General features: G+C 45.6%; 1 long non-coding RNA gene across 1 annotated transcript; it reads left to right on the forward strand.

Moving 5' to 3' along the window:
• Positions 1-5,818: 5,818 nt before the first annotated feature.
• Positions 5,819-6,440, forward strand: LOC144753728 (uncharacterized). Its single transcript, XR_013594500.1, has 4 exons — positions 5,819-5,864; positions 6,015-6,073; positions 6,215-6,278; positions 6,364-6,440. It is a non-coding gene; the product is annotated as an uncharacterized LOC144753728 (long non-coding RNA).
• Positions 6,441-18,753: the final 12,313 nt, after the last annotated feature.

Consider the following 18,753-nt stretch of genomic DNA (forward strand, 5'->3'; position numbering starts at 1 on the left):
TCCGCTGGCAGGTAGGTGTCTGGTGTGGGTGGGGGGATGGGTGTTGAGTGTGCATGTGAAATGTAGCTTTACTGCGATTAATCCATGTGTTGACAATCCTTTACACTCTGTTGCTACGATACGATTTGAAACATTCTCCATGGCCATATTCATTACTCATTATGGTGCACATGTGCATGTCTGTCCATTACCATGACAGTTAATATACTAACATGAGCGGTTAAATAATCCCAGTAAAACTAGTCACATATACTCCTATCCAAACCATCATGAAACGTGACATTGCGGAGAGTCCATACCAACTCCCCTTTTGCTCTTACATGGGCAGGCGAGAGATTGATGGTGAATTACTGCTCCTGTGCCGGCGGCATGGCCTTGCTAATCAAATACTGTCTCCCCTTCACATTATTTCATGAGATAAAGAACCCACTAGGCCGTACAATTTAGTCCAAGAAAATATGGGGGTTGGGGCAGTACACTCCCATCAATTCATATGGCCTTCATACAGATGACCCGGTATTCATCCAGCAGATCTGAAACAAATGTCTAGCACCATAACCCAAGATAGTACTGTGGGGGTGGTTGCTTTAACTTAGTTTGTGACAGTAATATTGATTGCTAGAATGCTGCAACACATTCACCTCACGCAGCTGCCACTGCCCTGGCAGACTTCATGGAACTGTTGATATATGGTCTTGTTGATATATGGTGCCATTGATTCCCCACCTCTGTGGAGAAGCGTGGCTCAGTGGTTAGAGGCGGCAGACCTGGAAGCTGAGATCGGCCGTGGACCAGGGTTCGATTCCCCGCCTCGGCGGGTCTCGTGCTCAAAAATTCCACGGACTCGACAATTCTTGCTCCGGTGCCTACTCGACTCACGGGGTCACACTCTGCGACTCTGGGCAATAGCTTGCTTAATCTCCACTACGGCCCCTCGCGGTGGGATGCCTGGCTTTCACCTTGTGGATACCCTGCCGTGGTATCTCACAGGGGAATACCAGGACGGGTTCCCTAAGCAAGCGCCTTGATGCCTTCGGGTGATACGTGCGCTATATAAGTCGCAATACATTTACATTTACATTTACATAGGGAAGGTACACACTTATCAGGTCATCAGCCTCGGCCGCCCTCAAAACCCTCCATTGGCTGCCACACCCCAAAAGAATATTGTTTAAAATCTTAATCATAGCCTTCCGTGCATTCAATCGCACCGGCCCGACTTACCTTATTAAACGATTCCCCCAATACAATCCTGCAAGGACCTTAAGATCCTCAGGCCAAAACCTGATTAAGCTGCCAAAATTCAAATACAAAACTAAAGGAGGCAAGTCTTTATCCTTTTTATCTTCCAAAGCTTGGAATTCAATTCCCAACAATCTCAGATCCCTAACTCAGGAAAACCAGTTCAGAAAGCAGCTCAAAACATGGATTTATTCTCTTCCTGATGATTATGTAATGACCTTCATCTAGTCTCCTAATTTTTCTAATTTTTGCACACTGTCTATTTAGCGCCAGGATGCTCCTTTCGGAGCGATTGTTTGCGCTTTAGAAATACAAAAAAATACAATTACAAATATGGTTCTTGGACAAGACTAGATTATTGGATAGGTTCCAGAGATATCCATGGTTGTACAAAACATAATGAACATTTACTACACATTCTGTCGGACCACTTCCCTATAAAACTTTCCATTGAAACTCCAGCTTTCAAATATCATGCACTTACCTGGAGTTTTTCTCACCTAGCGCTCTTAGATGGGAAGTTTAGAGAAGAAGTGAGTTCGGAAATCACAAATTACTTTAACTCTAATGGGAACCCTATGCAGTCCCCCAGCACCTTCTGGGAAGCTTTTAAAGTATACATGCTTGGGATCTGCATAGGCAAGCAGCATGGGGGCCATAAAACCTTATGTGACAGGTTAAACAACTTGAACTGGATATTCTGGATCTAGAAAAACAATACAAGCGAGACCACAACCCTCACACATTGGCATAGATACAGGCCAAAACATCAGAATTTGCAGAAGATGTAGAAGAGGAGGTTGAGTACTTACTCAAATGAGTTAATGCCAGGGCATATGGCGATACAAATAAACAGTGGTCCTTAACCTATTGATCACAGTAATTGACTCAATCAATTATTCATTTAATCATTTAAACATTCAAGAGCACTTCAGCTGAATCTGCTCCAATTTTAAATTAATATCTTGAAAGAAAAACTTGAAAGAAAAACACAAAAGCCACTACAACCCAAAACAGAGATACAATGTATTTAATTCATTGTCTCATGTTTAGATTTCAGTTTATACAATAATGAAAATTTTTCAATGATTAAAAATTCGATAGACCAGTTGCCCAAGAGAGCGTGCAAAGGAGTGTGATCAGAGTGTTAAGTGAGTGAAGAAAAGAAAGGAATTCACAGTAGTAATTATCCCAATTTCACATTATTTATAAATCAATAACGGTATTCTTAATTATGCCGTATTGACTACCTGGCCAAACAGAAATTACCACATAGCTATTACAATCAAAGTTTTCAAAGACATTTATGTCATCAGTAAGCACTGTAATAGATAAAAATTATTATGGTCCAAGGTAAGGAGAGGGGAGCGTCGACGTTTCGACTCGACTTAGGGCCAGCCGGTCATTTGAACCTGGGGCATGCGAGTCTTCATCTGGACAAAGGGATGAACATGGGCAACCAAGGGATATCGATGACCCTATAAAAATGTAATATAAAAAGGGGGGTGTTACCCACCAGTAGTGGCAAAATTGATTCAATCAAAAACCAATAGAAATGAAAGAAAAAAAGGGTTTTTTTTGGCTTACCCTAAGTTGGAGAACCAACAAGGTATGTATCCTTTGATATGTGCCCCTGCAAAACAAATTATATAGTGCATCTAGACTTGATCCATTTTCAATACTACACAGCAACCAGCCCCTATAATTGGGTCACACTGGATGGAAAACATTACCTTAACTGTAGACGAATCAATCATCCAATTAAGGGGTGGAGTGAACCATGTGTGTACCAAATTCAAACTGATGGCACCTAAACAAATTACAGGCAACATCAGTCAAAATATACTAACTAATTATAAGGCAGAGTGGGGCTTAATAATAGCCAACAATGTTTACCTTATCTTCTTTCTTAATTAATCTCTATGTACGCCCAGAGCTCCTGTCACCACAGTTCAGGCAGCTGGTCAAAACGAAAAGAGATAAGAGGGAATTCATATAAGTAATCCACTCTCTTCAGATTAAAAATCCGACCCTAGCTAATTATCTTTACAATACCGTACAATGTGTTGACCCATTGTAAAGCCACGTCAGAGATGTTTACCTTATCGTCTTTTATTGTTCCGTATGTTTTTCAAGGCTCCTGTCACCATAGTCAGGTAGCTGTTTCGAATAAAGGAAGGAGGAAAAGTATAAGTAATTCACTCCATCCAGAAATCTGGTAAATACGGCCAACGCTTGATGCCCTGAAGGTTTTTCAGGGTTTTTCACAACCACAATCCCAGAAATTAAATAAAAGATCATGGCGCTTACCATTTGGGCAAAGATTGTCCAAAACAACAGAGGACGCCGAGTCTGAATCTCCAACAGATTACAGCAACGCTGGATTCACTTCCGCGTTCAAATTAAGGAAGTACCCGCTCATCATCAGCATAGAGAGAGAACTGAGCTCCTCGTAACCGAGATTCTTTCGGTGCATCTCAATCCAAACTAAAGGTGATCGTTAAATGATTAAGAATGATGCGAAAATGATGAAATAATGACCAGGAGCCAGAATGTAATTGCCCTATTACAAGAGTGGCAATTATATTATTTACATTACTCCGGTCGTAATCCCACCATTACAAACGGCCGCCATTTCCCTTTGGGAAGCAATATTAGAAGGGGCTAGTTGTCAGATCTCGGATGCCAATACTTCCGAGTATCGCCTCCTATAAATGAATGAGGCTAGTCTTATTCAGATGTTAGTCACATTACATTGAGCAGCACACCCCTAAGATGCAGGGTATCATTTTACATATTGGTATTGGTAAAGTCACGATTTTAAAGGGGTGCTTCATGTACAAATCATGACTTCTAAAAAATATATATACAATCCAAAATGTGGCAATATTGTAAATGGTTAGTATTTGCATAATTCTATTCAGATATACTAGTGAACCATTATTAAATTAATTGACAAACATTCTGAGCTTCTACACAATATCAACCCTCAAGGAACCAAACATGATTTATAGAGAGTACAGTCAAAAGCTTGGCAATATTATAAATAAACGGCCAGATGTAATGGCAACCCATTATTAAATGTTAACAATGTACTCAAGAGGCTTATGAGACAGGAACGTTACAGACTTTGGAAAATGTGTAGATAATGTATCGTAGCATATAATTAAACAGTGGATAACCCAAGACAGGACTTATAAGTTCATATCCTCAACAAGGACACCTGTTTGTTTATCTCCTCCAATTCATTCAGGCCCTTGTTCACTGTGTCCAAAGTGTATATCCACTTGCACTCCCTTCTATTAAATGTATTCTGCAAATCACCACCCCGGGGGTTTGCGGTTACTTTTTCGATTACCCACCACTTCAAGTTGTTCTCTGAATGGCCGAATTTCATGAAGTGGTCTACTAAGGGAGCTCCTTGGACTCGACAGCGTATCCGACTCATATGCTGTAGAATCCTACACTTCACTTTTTGATGTAGTCTGACCCACGTACATGAAACCACACGGGCACACAATAGCATAGATTAGCCATGAAATTTGGCCATTCAGAGAACAACTTGAAGTGGTGGGTGATCGAAAAAGTAACCGCAAACCCCCGGGGTGGTGATTTGCAGAATACATTAAATAGAAGGGAGTGCAAGTGGATATACACTTTGGACACAGTGAACAAGGGCCTGAATGAATTGGAGGAGATAAACAAACAGGTGTCCTTGTTGAGGATATGAACTTATAAGTCCTGTCTTGGGTTATCCACTGTTTAATTATATGCTACAATACATTATCTACACATTTTCCAAAGTCTGTAACATTCCTGTCTCATAAGCCTCTTGAGTACATTGTTAACATTTAATAATGGGTTGCCATTACATGTGACCGTTTATTTATAATATTGCCAAGCTTTTGACTGTACTCTCTAGAAATCATGTTTGGTTCCTTGAGGGTTGATATTGTGTAGAAGTTCAGAATGTTTGTCAATTAATTTAATAATGGTTCACTAGTATATCTGAATAGAATTATACAAATACTAACCATTTACAATATTGCCACATTTTGGATTGTATATATATTTTTTAGAAGTCAGGATTTGTACATGAAGCACCCCTTTAAAATCGTGACTTTACCAATACCAATATGTAAAATGATCCCCTGTATCTTAGGGGTGTGCTGCTCAATGTAATGTGACTAACATCTGAATAAGACTAGCCTCATTCATTTATAGGAGGCGATACTCGGAAGTATTGGCATCCGAGATCTGACAACTAGCCCCTTCTAATATTGCTTCCCAAAGGGAAATGGCGGCCGTTTGTAATGGTGGGATTACGACCGGAGTAATGTAAATAATATAATTGCCACTCTTGTAATAGGGCAATTACATTCTGGCTCCTGGTCATTATTTCATCATTTTCGCATCATTCTTAATCATTTAACGATCACCTTTAGTTTGGATTGAGATGCACCAAAAGAATCTCGGTTACGAGGAGCTCAGTCCTCTCTCTATGCTGATGATGAGCGGGTACTTCCTTAATTTGAACGCGGAAGTGAATCCAGCGTTGCTGTAATCTGTTGGAGATTCAGACTCGGCGTCCTCCGTTGTTTTGGACAATCTTTGCCCAAATGGTAAGCGCCATGATCTTTTATTTAATTTCTGGGATTGTGGTTGTGAAAAACCCTGAAAAACCTTCAGGGCATCGATCGTTGGCCGTATTTACCAGATTTCTGGATGGAGTGAATTACTTATACTTTTCCTCCTTCCTTTATTCGAAACAGCTACCTGACTATGGTGACAGGAGCCTCGAAAAACATACGGAACAATAAAAGACGATAAGGTAAACATCTCTGACGTGGCTTTACAATGGGTCATCATATTGTACTGTATTGTAAAGATAATTAGCTAGGGTCAGATTTTTAATCTGAAGAGAGTGGATTACTTATATGAATTCCCTCTTATCTCTTTTCGTTTTGACCAGCTGCCTGAACTGTGGTGACAGGAGCTCTGGACGTACATAGAGATTAATTAAGAAAAAAGATAAGGTAAACATTGTTGGCTATTATTAAGCCCCACTCTGCCTTATAATTAGTTAGTATATTTTGACTGATGTTGCCTGTAATTTTTTAGGTGCCATCAGTTTGAATTTGGTACACACATGGTACACTCCACCCCTTAATTGGATGATTGATTCGTCTACAGTTAAGGTAATGTTTTCCATCCAGTGTGACCCAATTATAGGGGCTGGTTGCTGTGTAGTATTGAAAATGGATCAAGTCTAGATGCACTATATAATTTGTTTTGCAGAGGCGCATATCAAAGGATACATACCTTGTTGGTTCTCCAACTTAGGGTAAGCCAAAAAAAAAACCTTTTTTTCTTTCATTTCTATTGCTTTTTGATTGACTCAATTTTGCCACTACTGGTGGGTAACACCCCCCCTTTTTATATTAAATTTTTATAGGGTCATTGATATCCCTTGGTTGCCCATGTTCATCCCTTTGGTTTTTTTTTATTTGTTTTTTGCAGAGTTTTATATAGCGCGAACTAGACCCGAACCGAATCAGGTATCAGAGCGCTTTACATATTTTTCCAGTTACGTTACATTTTACGTTTCCAGTTACTTTCATTTTAGGCACGGGGAGATTAAGTGATTTGCCCAGATTCACAGGAGGTTTTGGCGTCGGTACCGAGACTCGAACCCACATCCCCAGGTCCGAGGTCGAGCGCCCTAGCCGTTAGGCCAACTCCTCTCTTTGTCCTGATGAAGACTCGCATGCCCCAAGTTCAAATGACCGGCTGGCCCTAAGTCGAGTCGAAACGTCGACGCTCCCCTCTCCTTACCTTGGACCATAATAATTTTTATCTATTACAGTGCTTACTGATGACATAAATGTCTTTGAAAAATTTGATTGTAATAGCTATATGGTAATTTCTGTTTGGCCAGGTAGTCAATACGGCATAATTAAGAATACCGTTATTGATTTATAAATAATGTGAAATTGGGATAATTACTACTGTGAATTCCTTTCTTTTCTTCACTCACTTAACACTCTGATCACACTCCTTTGCACGCTCTCTTGGGCAACTGGTCTATCGAATTTTTAATCATTGAAAAATGTTCATTATTGTATAAACTGAAATCTAAACATGAGACAATGAATTAAATACATTGTATCTCTGTTTTGGGTTGTAGTGGCTTTTGTGTTTTTCTTTCAAGTTTTTCTTTCAAGATATTAATTTAAAATTGGAGCAGATTCGGCTGAAGTGCTCTTGAATGTTTAAATGATTAAATGAATAATTGATTGAGTCAATTACTGTGATCAATAGGTTAAGGACCACTGTTTATTTGTATCGTATTATACCCGGGTCCATACCTTGTGGGCTACCCCATTTTCTTTAAGGGCATATGGCGAGGCTGACAGACCAAGTAGAACCCTCACTTTGGTAACTTATCAGGCATGACAACTGCAAGAGATAATGTGTACTGTGGACAATGGTGGCAATGACACAGATAGCATTCTGGCAACATTTATAGATTATTTCTCTAGGCTCTACACATCCTGCATCTTGAGCGCAGGGGTGGAATGTCACCTACTTTGACCGTATCGCAGTGGCATCGATTGAGGGGCCTCATCACCTCTTCTCTGACTCAACACTCTCACTTGAAGAAATCACAGCGGTTATTGCAGAATTGCCCACAGGCAATAATAGGTTCCGCACAAAATTCTATAAGGTGTCCTCACAGTTAATAGCTCCAAGTATATAAAGAGGCATTGGGTAAAAGGACACTTCCTCCTCATTTATTACCTTTGTAAAACCAGATAAACCCTCACCTCACACTGACTCCTATGGACCACTCCCCTCGTCAACATGGTTGTGAAAATACTAGCTAAAATCCTCAGTAATGCCTGCACCTTCCACCCAGGTGCGCCCCGATAAGAGCAGGTGTTATGCTGGGCCAATCCAGTACTCACAACCTTTGAATACTTGTTGTTTAGTTACATCAACAAAACCCGGACAAGGAGGCAGTAGCAGTATTTTTAGATGCCGCAAAGGCCTTTGACTCCTTAGAATGGCTTTATCTATTTTCAGTATTGACCCATATTGGGATACCACCCAGCTTCCTTAACTTAGTCGGCCTGTTACACAAGAACCCCACCACAATAATTTGCCTCAACCAACTGCTTTCTGCCGCAAATCTTATAGGAGGAGGCACCCCGGTAAGGATGTCCACTGTGGGAGAGTAGGATCTGCTTCTTATGTTTACCCCCACTTTGTGCTGGTGTTTCACTGTTTTTCGACTTTAGTCTGTCTGGGGCCCTGCTATCCAGGACCCCAGACTAGCTGCTTTTTCTTTAAAATGATTCCATGTACTTTAGGTACACTCCGGTTTGGTTACTGGGTACCCTTATGAGTCCCTAGTATAGGTACCAAGCCATAGGCACCCCAGAGGCCTACCAGGGGCTGCAGCATGTATTATGCCACCCCTGGAAAGCCTTCCAAAATGACACCACAGGACTACTACTGCAGCCTGTGTAAGGTGTTGTATGCAACCCTTACTTAGATGTAGGTTACCTATATCTACCTTAAATCACTACAGATATAAACCAAGCCGTATCAATCCTGAAGGCAAGGTGCTGAGTTTTTTTTGTGAGAGGGTGCCCATGCATGAGCAGGGCCCCTCTGCAGCCTTCGGAATCTATTCTCTGGGGCTGTTCTGTGATGCAGCCAGACCATATACTCTTAAGTGCATTATAACCTTGCGGTAAAAGCTAACTTTGGAAGGGCTGCAAGGAAACATGTCGTGTTTGGAGTCAAACACTTTTGAATCACACCACCCTCCCTCCCCCGCCAGTCCTGGTGGTGGGGGTATGATTCCTCACTTCTAGAGGGAGAGACATGTACACACCGGTACACCCGGTACCAGTTTAAAAGAACCCTGGCATCACAAAATGGATGCCACAGACACGAGTCTGGCCTCCTGCTGCTGGACGAAACTCCGGCAGGGGAGGCCTGGACAATAGGTTTCCTGTCACAGGGAGGTGTCACGACCTCCCAGACAGGCTTTAGTGTATTGGGGCTGGGTGTGTGCACTCTGAGAGTGCTTTGAAATCAGCACTGAGGGCAAAGTGGGTGCCCCTGTGCATAGCCCTGTTCAAACCAGTTGCAGGGGCTACCAGTCCCTGCACTGGTGCAAAACTGGACAAAGGAAATAGGTGTAGCCACCCCTCTTTCCTGACCCTCCCATACGTGGGTCCCCAGAGTATGTCCAACCCCTTCCTTGGGTATAAGAAAGGATTCCCTGGCTACAGGACTTTAGATTACACCTGGACGAAACTCTGATACTGAGGGCCATATGTATCATAGTTCCGTTTTGCGAATTCTAAATAGCGATTTTTAAGGAATCGCTATTTAGAATTCGCAAAACGGTATGTATGTAAAAAATCGGTTCTTTTTAGCGATTCCTTAACATTCCTAATTTGCGATTAGCAAATTGCTAATCGCAAAGTACCCATTCATTTCTATGGGCCAGGAGGCCCATAGGACTGAAGGGGAAATTTGCGATTAGCAATTTGCTAATCGCAAATTAGGAATATTTTCAAGGGTGCAGGGGTGTCTCAAGAACACCCTGCTGCACCCCTGAAATGACATGTGGGGGCATATGACGCACATACATGCCCTAAGGGCATGTATGAGCGTCATATGGCACCTTTGTTTTTTTTGAAAATTGCTTTGTTAAAAGAATTCGCAACTTACCACCAACTAGAAGTTGGTGGTAATTTGCGAATCCTTATGGGCATTTTTGCATTATTTTTTCTTTGATACATTACATTTAAGGAATCGCAAAATTTGCGATTCCTTAAGTGCAATCGCAAAATAAGGAATAGCAAATTTTGCGATTCCTTATTTTGCAGCAAAAATGTTACATACATACCATTTAGCAAATTAGCATTCGCAAAGGCCGAAATTCGCAAATTTCGGCCTTTGAGAAGGCTAATTAGCTTGATACATATGGCCCTGAATCCTGGAACTTCGACGATCTGCATGATGCTGTATAACTGAAGAATCTCCCTTGGAGTAAAGGAGTTACTCCCCTGCGTGGCAGGCACCAAAGACGCATCTGAACGGTTTGCATCTCCGAATCTCCCGCCGGATTCCAAAGTATTTGCAACACAGGATATGGATTTTCAGACTTCTCTGAGGCCGACCTGAGACCCCAGCAAAGCTGAGACATGCCGGCCTCGTGAGTACCGTGGAACCGGAACCCCTGGACACGTGCACATTTGCAAGTGCATCAGCTTCTTGACGTTCCTTGAAGCTGTGCATTGGGTTACTTGTAGCCCAGAACCCGAGCACCTTTTCCACTGAAGATTGCTGGCCTACACTCCACAAATCTTCTGTGAGCTGGCCCTTTGTGTTTTTGCTTGTACCTTCGCGATACCTGGTCCATTGACTGGTGGGTCCCTGAGAAGGCAACTTTGACTTTACCTTGAGCTTCCCTGGTTGCTCCAGATGTGCCCTGACTCTCCACCATTTGGTGAGTCCCCCGGACCTTGCTGGTCTGCACCAAAGCATCTTTTCTCTTCCTGCGTGGGTTGCAGTTGCCAAGGTTTGTTGGGTCCAATCTGGGCACTGATACCGCAGCACTCAACATCCTTTGTGGGACAGCTTGAATCCAGCTCCTGGTTGTCATCGACACCTCCTGGTCCTCGTGGCTGCAGAGTCAAGCTTCACCTCCTCACACCTGAATCACCCGACATTGGTGGGCATTCGTCTATCGTGCCCCTAGTCACTGGCAAGTGACCCAGAGTCCACTCCCTCTGCTTTCAGGTTCTTCACATCTTCGATCCAGGATTGGATCACAGCAGACACTTTTCTTTTCCACAGCATCAGCACTTTGCAGCAGATCACCATTGAAATCAATGACGATTCCCGACACCATTTGACACCTATGCACCCGGCTTCACAGGGTGAGGTAACTCGAGTACTCCGGTGCTCCTGTGGGTGTTGGCCCTAGAACCCCTTAAGTCTAAAGAGGCTTGCTCAAAGTCCTCTCCTAAGTGTCCTTAATCTTTAAAGTTCCAACCGCGAGTTTCCCCGTAGAAGATAACGGCGATTCGTGGCTGTGTTCTCACACTGCACGCTTCTCCAGTGGGTCACCTGTGTCACTACCTTGGGTGGTTCCTTGTGGTCCCAGTGATTCTACAGGCTCTAGGCCTTGTGTCTAGTCAAGTTGTGGTTCTTATACCACTTTCTTAATATATGATTTGGTACGCCCCTAGGGCTCAACGTATATTATGCTATTTACTGAAGTTCAGTTGCATTGAAATTGTGTACTTTGCTCTGTAATCTCATTAAAGGGATTACTAGAGATTGTTTAGAAATAAATACATATATTTTATATACATACCTTGTGTGGTTCTCTTTTCATTTAGATATTTAAGAGGTTATACTCTGGTAAACCAAGTTGCTTTACACTCCTTCAAAACTTAGCCTGAAGGCTGCTCTCCATAGCTACCCCTAGGATAGCTTTCAATAAAGGTTGTCTTAAACCTATCATCAATAAGGGTTGTTTGGACTGGTGCAAGGGGCCACCTAGAATAGTGGACACCATATGCCAGGCTAATTTCTCACATCCACTATCCCCTCTACTGTATGCTCTGGCATCTGAGCCCTTAGCTTGTGCTATCCAACAACTGCACAGACACAGAGGTCTCGGCTTCTCCCAGCGCAACATCAGTATAGCCTTGCATGCGGATGGCATTACTCTCTCTCTGTGAAACCCTGCTCAAAATCTTAACCCTGTCATCAGGAAATTCACATTATTTAAAGCTACAAATGGGGGTGGGGTCACACACTACTCACACACCAGCAGGATCGCCCCTAAGGACTGTGGTAAGTGTAGTTCGTGTTCCGCGATACATCTTCTTTCGATTCTCTGCTATCTTCGCCATCCCTGGACACGTGTTTCGGGGTATTTACCCCTCATCAGCAGGGATTAGGCCGTGTTCTGGGGTTGCCAGAGGCTGCCAAATATTGCCAGGTTTAGTACCACTCAGGCACGCAGGTGCGGGGTCCCAGGCACGTCAGCCAACTGCTCGAGAGAGCTTTAACATTACAAATGGGGGTGGGGTCGCACACTACTCACACACCAGCGGGATCGCCCCTAAGGACTGTGGTAAGTGTAGTTCGTGTTCCGCGATGCATCTTCTTTCGATTCTCTGCTATCTTCGCTATCTTCTCCATCCCTGGACACGTGTTTCGGGGTATTTACCCCTCATCAGCAGGGATTAGGCCGTGTTCTGGGGTTGCCGGTGGCTGCCAAATATTGCCAGGTGTAGTACCACTCAGGCGCGCAGGTGTGGGGTCCCAGGCTCGTCAGCCAACTGCTTGAGGGAGCTTAAACATTACAAATGGGGGTGGGGTCGCACACCACTCACACACCAGCGGGATCACCCCTAAGGACTGTGGTAAGTGTAGTTTGTGTTCCGCGATGCATCTTCTTTCGATTCTCTGCTATCTTCGCTGTCTTCGCCATCCCTGGACACGTGTTTCGGGGTATCACCCCTCGTCAGCAGGGATAGGCCGTGTTCTGGGGTTGCCGGTGGCTGCCAAATATCTGCCAGATTTAGTACCACTCAGGCGTGTAGGTGCGGGGTCCGAGGCTCGTCAGCCAACTGCTCGAGGGAGCTTTAACATTACAATTGGGGGTGGGGTCGCACACTACTCACACACCAGTGATATCGCCCCTAAGGACTATGGTAAATGTAGTTACGTGTTCCGCGATGCATCTTCTTTTGATTCTCTGCTATCTTCGCTGTCTTCCCCATCCCTGGACACGTGTTTCGGGGTATCACCCCTCGTCAGCAGGGATAGGCCGTGTTCTGGGGTTGCCGGTGGCTGCCAAATATCTGCCAGGTTTAGTACCACTCAGGCGCGTAGATGCGGGGTCCCAGGCTCGTCAGCCAACTGCTCGAGGGAGCTTTAACATTACAATTGGGGGTGGGGTCGCACACTACTCACACACTAGCGGTATCGCCCCTAAGGACTATGGTAAATGTAGTTATGTGTTCCGCGATGCATCTTCTTTCGATTCTCTGCTATCTTCGCTGTCTTCGCCATCCCTGGACACGTGTTTCGGGGTATCACCCCTCGTCAGCAGGGATAGGCCATGTTCTGGGGTTGCCGGTGACTGCCAAATATCTGCCAGGTTTAGTACCACTCAGGCGCGTAGGTGCGGGGTCCCAGGCTCGTCAGTCATCTGCTCGAGGGAGCTTTAACATTACAATTGGGGGTGGGGACGCACACTACTCACACACCAGCGGTATCGCCCCTAAGGACTATGGTAAATGTAGTTACGTGTTCCGCGATGCATCTTCTTTCGATTCTCTGCTATCTTCGCTGTCTTCGCCATCCCTGGACACGTCGGTTTCGGGGTATCACCCCTCGTCAGCAGGGATAGGCCGTGTTCTGGGGTTGCCGGTGGCTGCCAAATATCTGCCAGGTTTAGTACCACTCAGGCACGTAGGTGCGGGGTCCCAGGCTCGTCAGCCAACTGCTCGAGGGAGCTTTAACATTACAATTGGGGGTGGGGTCGCACACTACTCACACACCAGCGGTATCGCCCCTAAGGACTATGGTAAATGTAGTTATGTGTTCCGCGATGCATCTTCTTTCGATTCTCTGCTATCTCCGCTGTCTTCGCCATCCCTGGACACGTGTTTCGGGGTATCACCCCTCATCAGCAGGGATAGGTCGTGTTCTGGGTTTGCCGGTGGCTGCCAAATATCTGCCAGGTTTAGTACCACTCAGGCGCGTAGGTGGGGGTCACAGGCTCATCAGCCAACTGCTCGAGGGAGCTTTAACATTATAATTGGGGGTGGGGTCGCACACTACTCACACCAGCGGTATCGCCCCTAGGGACTATGGTAAATGTAGTTACGTGTTCCGCGATGCATCTTCTTTCAATTCTCTGCTATCTTCGCTGTCTTCGCCATCCCTGTACACGTGTTTCGGGGTATTACCCCTCGTCAGCAGGGATAGGCCGTGTTCTGGGGTTGCCGGTAGCTGCCAAATATCTGCCAGGTTTAGTACCGCTCAGGCGCGTAGGTGTGGGGTCCCAGGCTCGTCAGCCAACTGTTCGAGGGAGCTTTAACATTACAATTGGGGGTGGGGACGCACACTACTCACACACCAGCGGTATCGCCCCTAAGGACTATGGTAAATGTAGTTACGTGTTCCGCGATGCATCTTCTTTCGATTCTCTGCTATCTTCGCTGTCTTCGCCATCTCTGGACACGTCGGTCTCGGGGTATCACCCCTCGTCAGCAGGGATAGGCCATGTTCTGGGGTTGCCGGTGGCTGCCAAATATCTGCCAGGTTTAGTACCACTCAGGCACGTAGGTGCGGGGTCCCAGGCTCGTCAGCCAACTGCTCGAGGGAGCTTTAACATTACAATTGGGGGTGGGGTCGCACACTACTCACACACCAGCGGTATCGCCCCTAAGGACTATGGTAAATGTAGTTATGTGTTCCGCGATGCATCTTCTTTCGATTCTCTGCTATCTCCGGTGTCTTCGCCATCCCTGGACACGTGTTTCGGGGTATCACCCCTCATCAGCAGGGATAGGTCGTGTTCTGGGTTTGCCGGTGGCTGCCAAATATATGCCAGCTTTAGTACCACTCAGGCGCGTAGGTGGGGGTCACAGGCTCGTCAGCCAACTGCTCGAGGGAGCTTTAACATTACAATTGGGGGTGGGGTCGCACACTACTCACACCAGCGGTATCGCCCCTAGGGACTATGGTAAATGTAGTTACGTGTTCCGCGATGCATCTTCTTTCAATCCTCTGCTATCTTCGCTGTCTTCGCCATCCCTGGACACGTGTTTCGGGGTATTACCCCTCGTCAGCAGGGATAGGCCGTGTTCTGGGGTTGCCGGTGGCTGCCAAATATCTGCCAGGTTTAGTACCGCTCAGGCGCGTAGGTGTGGGGTCCCAGGCTCGTCAGCCAACTGTTCGAGGGAGCTTTAACATTACAATTGGGGGTGGGGTCGCACACTACTCACACACCAGCGGTATCGCCCCTAAGGACTATGGTAAATGTAGTTACGTGTTCCGCGATGCATCTTCTTTCGATTCTCTGCTATCTTCGCTGTCTTCGCCATCCCTGGACACGTCGAATTCGGGGTATCACCCCTCGTCAGCAGGGATAGGCCGTGTTCTGGGGTTGCCGGTGGCTGCCAAATATCTGCCAGGTTTAGTACCACTCAGGCACGTAGGTGCGGGGTCTCAGGCTCGTCAGCCAACTGCTCGAGGGAGCTTTAACATTACAATTGGGGGTGGGGTCGCACACTACTCACACACCAGCGGTATCGCCCCTAAGGACTATGGTAAATGTAGTTATGTGTTCCGCGATGCATCTTCTTTCGATTCTCTGCTATCTCCGCTGTCTTCGCCATCCCTGGACACGTGTTTCGGGGTATCACCCCTCATCAGCAGGGATAGGTCGTGTTCTGGGTTTGCCGGTGGCTGCCAAATATCTGCCAGGTTTAGTACCACTCAGGCGCGTAGGTGGGGGTCACAGGCTCGTCAGCCAACTGCTCGAGGGAGCTTTAACATTACAATTGGGGGTGGGGTCGCACACTACTCACACCAGCGGTATCGCCCCTAGGGACTATGGTAAATGTAGTTACGTGTTCCGCGATGCATCTTCTTTCAATTCTCTGCTATCTTCGCTGTCTTCGCCATCCCTGGACATGTGTTTCGGGGTATTACCCCTCGTCAGCAGGGATAGGCCGTGTTCTGGGGTTGCCGGTGGCTGCCAAATATCTGCCAGGTTTAGTACCGCTCAGGTGCGTAGGTGTGGGGTCCCAGGCTCGTCAGCCAACTGTTCGAGGGAGCTTTAACATTACAATTGGGGGTGGGGTCGCACACTACTCACACACCAGCGGTATCGCCCCTAAGGACTATGGTAAATGTAGTTACGTGTTCCGCGATGCATCTTCTTTCGATTCTCTGCTATCTTCGCTGTCTTCGCCATCCCTGGACACGTGTTTCGGGGTACCACCCCTCGTCAGCAGGGATAGGCCGTGTTCTGGGGTTGCCGGTGGCTGCCAAATATCTGCCAGGTTTAGTACCACTCAGGCGTGCAGGTGCGGGGTCCCAGGCTCGTCAGCGTACTGCTCGAGGGAGCTTTAACATTACAAATGGGGGTGGGGTCGCACACTACTCACACACCAGCGGTATCGCCCCTAAGGACTATGGTAAATGTAGTTACGTGTTCCGCGATGCATCTTCTTTCGATTCTCTGCTATCTTCGCTGTCCTTTCCATCCCTGGACACATGTTTCTGGGTATCACCCCTCGTCAGCAGGGATTGGTCGTGTTCTGGGGTTGCCGGTGGCTGCCAAATATCTGCCAGGTTTAGTACCACTCAGGCGCGTATTTGCGGGGTCCCAAGCTCGTCAGCCAACTGCTCGAGGGAGCTTTAACATTACAATTGGGGGTGGGGTTGCACACTACTCACACACCAGCGGTATCGCCCCTAAGGACTATGGTAAATGTAGTTACGTGCTCCGCGATGCATCTTCTTTCGATTCTCTGCTATCTTCGCTGTCTTGGCCATCCCTGAACACGTGTTTTGGGGTATCACCCCTCGTCAGCAGGGATAGGCCGTGTTCTGGGGTTGCGGGTGGCTGCCAAATATCTGCCAGGTTTAGTACCACTCAGGTGCGTAGGTGTTCTGCTGGGAAATATGAAAATTGCCTATGATCGGAGTGTCCTCGCCACCCCAGATTTTGACCTTTATTAACAGTGTGCCTAAGCTCACTATGCTCATTACTGGCTTAGACGACCTCCTTATGTGATCCACCTGACAGTTGAACACCACACTGTGCACCCTGCTCCTAAAGGGTTAATTATTGCTCAGCTACCACAGGGACTCTGTATGGAGATACATTGGTGGCAGCACTCAGCTGGCATGGGGCGGCCTGTGTAAGAGGCTAGCATGTCCTTTACTGTATTCCCCTTCTCAATCTATAACATATTTCCTATTGCCTCTTCTCACTAACGACGGAACAGCGTGCTCAAAGCTACATGATTAGAGAATTTAACTAATGGAGACCTATTCCACTCTGCTCATTTTTTGGAGTGCCCTTCTGTAGCAGAAGGTGGGGTTATCTTAGTACTGGACATGTTCACATATTTCCTACATTGGTCCTTCTGTAAAAGCCAGTACCCAACATTACCCCACAAACCAGCCACCTCACAATCCCTCTCATGGTTATTGACTTCGCTATCATCAAGAAGCATGGTATCCAGAGTATATTCGACCATGCAGACAAAGGCTTTAGTGGTGATCCCCGTCACTAGGGCAAAATGGGAGACTCACCTGGGAGATCGGATCTTGGACAAGGACTGGTTATATTGTTGCAGCCAATTGAGGACCTTGTCCCATAAGGACCACTTTCGCCTCATACACTTTAAATTCCTTCACCGGATGTATCACACTCCAATTAAGCTGTTCTAAATTCATTTAAGAGACAGGGCCCTGTGAATCAGATGTAGAGCTCAGGATGCTGACCTACTACACCTAGCCTGATATTGCCCACCCATCAATGGCTACTGGAGTAAGGATTTTCAAATCCTCTCCGACATAATAGACATCACTTGTGCCTTCCTCATAACTGGACTTACTTGGCTATACTAGTGCTACATTTAAAAGTGCATGACAACTCTCGTTTGATAGCACCATGGCTAGCCAAAATACAAGTAGCCTATGTGTAAGGGAATGACCAAAGTCAAAACATAGCTCCAGACTTGATTTACTGCAACAAACAGCTAGAAATATATTACTCTACAATTCCACAGGCAAATCAACCAAAGGACATACAGAGCCCCCTGAGCTCCTACCTTTTATCTGACGATGTTCTCCTCCTATGATCCTGCAGAGCCAAGTAGGGTGTGGAAGAGGTATACACAATAATTTACACTGCCCATTTCCCAGGCTCGACTTGCAGGATCCGGGGGTTAACCACTTTTGTAAAATTGGACTAGATTATTGCAACTATCCAGCAGATTCAGTGGACTGCACCCAAGCATCGGAAATTAATCTCCTATGTAACATAGATACTGTGTCTTCACCATTGTTTATGATCACGTTGAAAGTTAACACAATTGATGGCACTTAGTTCTAACTGTTTGTACGCCATGGATTTTTTTTTCTTACTAGTTTTCTAATCTTGTTGAAGTGCCTAATTACAATACATTTAAAACAAGCATTGGCATAGCCAATAGGTCTCGCCTTTGGGACCTGAGCACGAGGGAAAAAGTGATGAGAAAACTGTCACAGCTGCTCGTTTCAGGAGACCGCAGTGCACAAGGGAATAACTAATGCCGCTGTCTTAAAATGCATCCATGTAACAAATAATGTGTGACAATAGATAGTCTTGGAAAAGCGTGAATAATAGTTGAGCAAAAGACATACACTTTAAGTTCTATGTTATGACTACACAGCACT

This window comes from Lissotriton helveticus, chromosome 5_1 (assembly GCF_964261635.1).
Source record: "Lissotriton helveticus chromosome 5_1, aLisHel1.1, whole genome shotgun sequence".
Taxonomy (NCBI): Eukaryota; Metazoa; Chordata; class Amphibia; order Caudata; family Salamandridae; genus Lissotriton; species Lissotriton helveticus.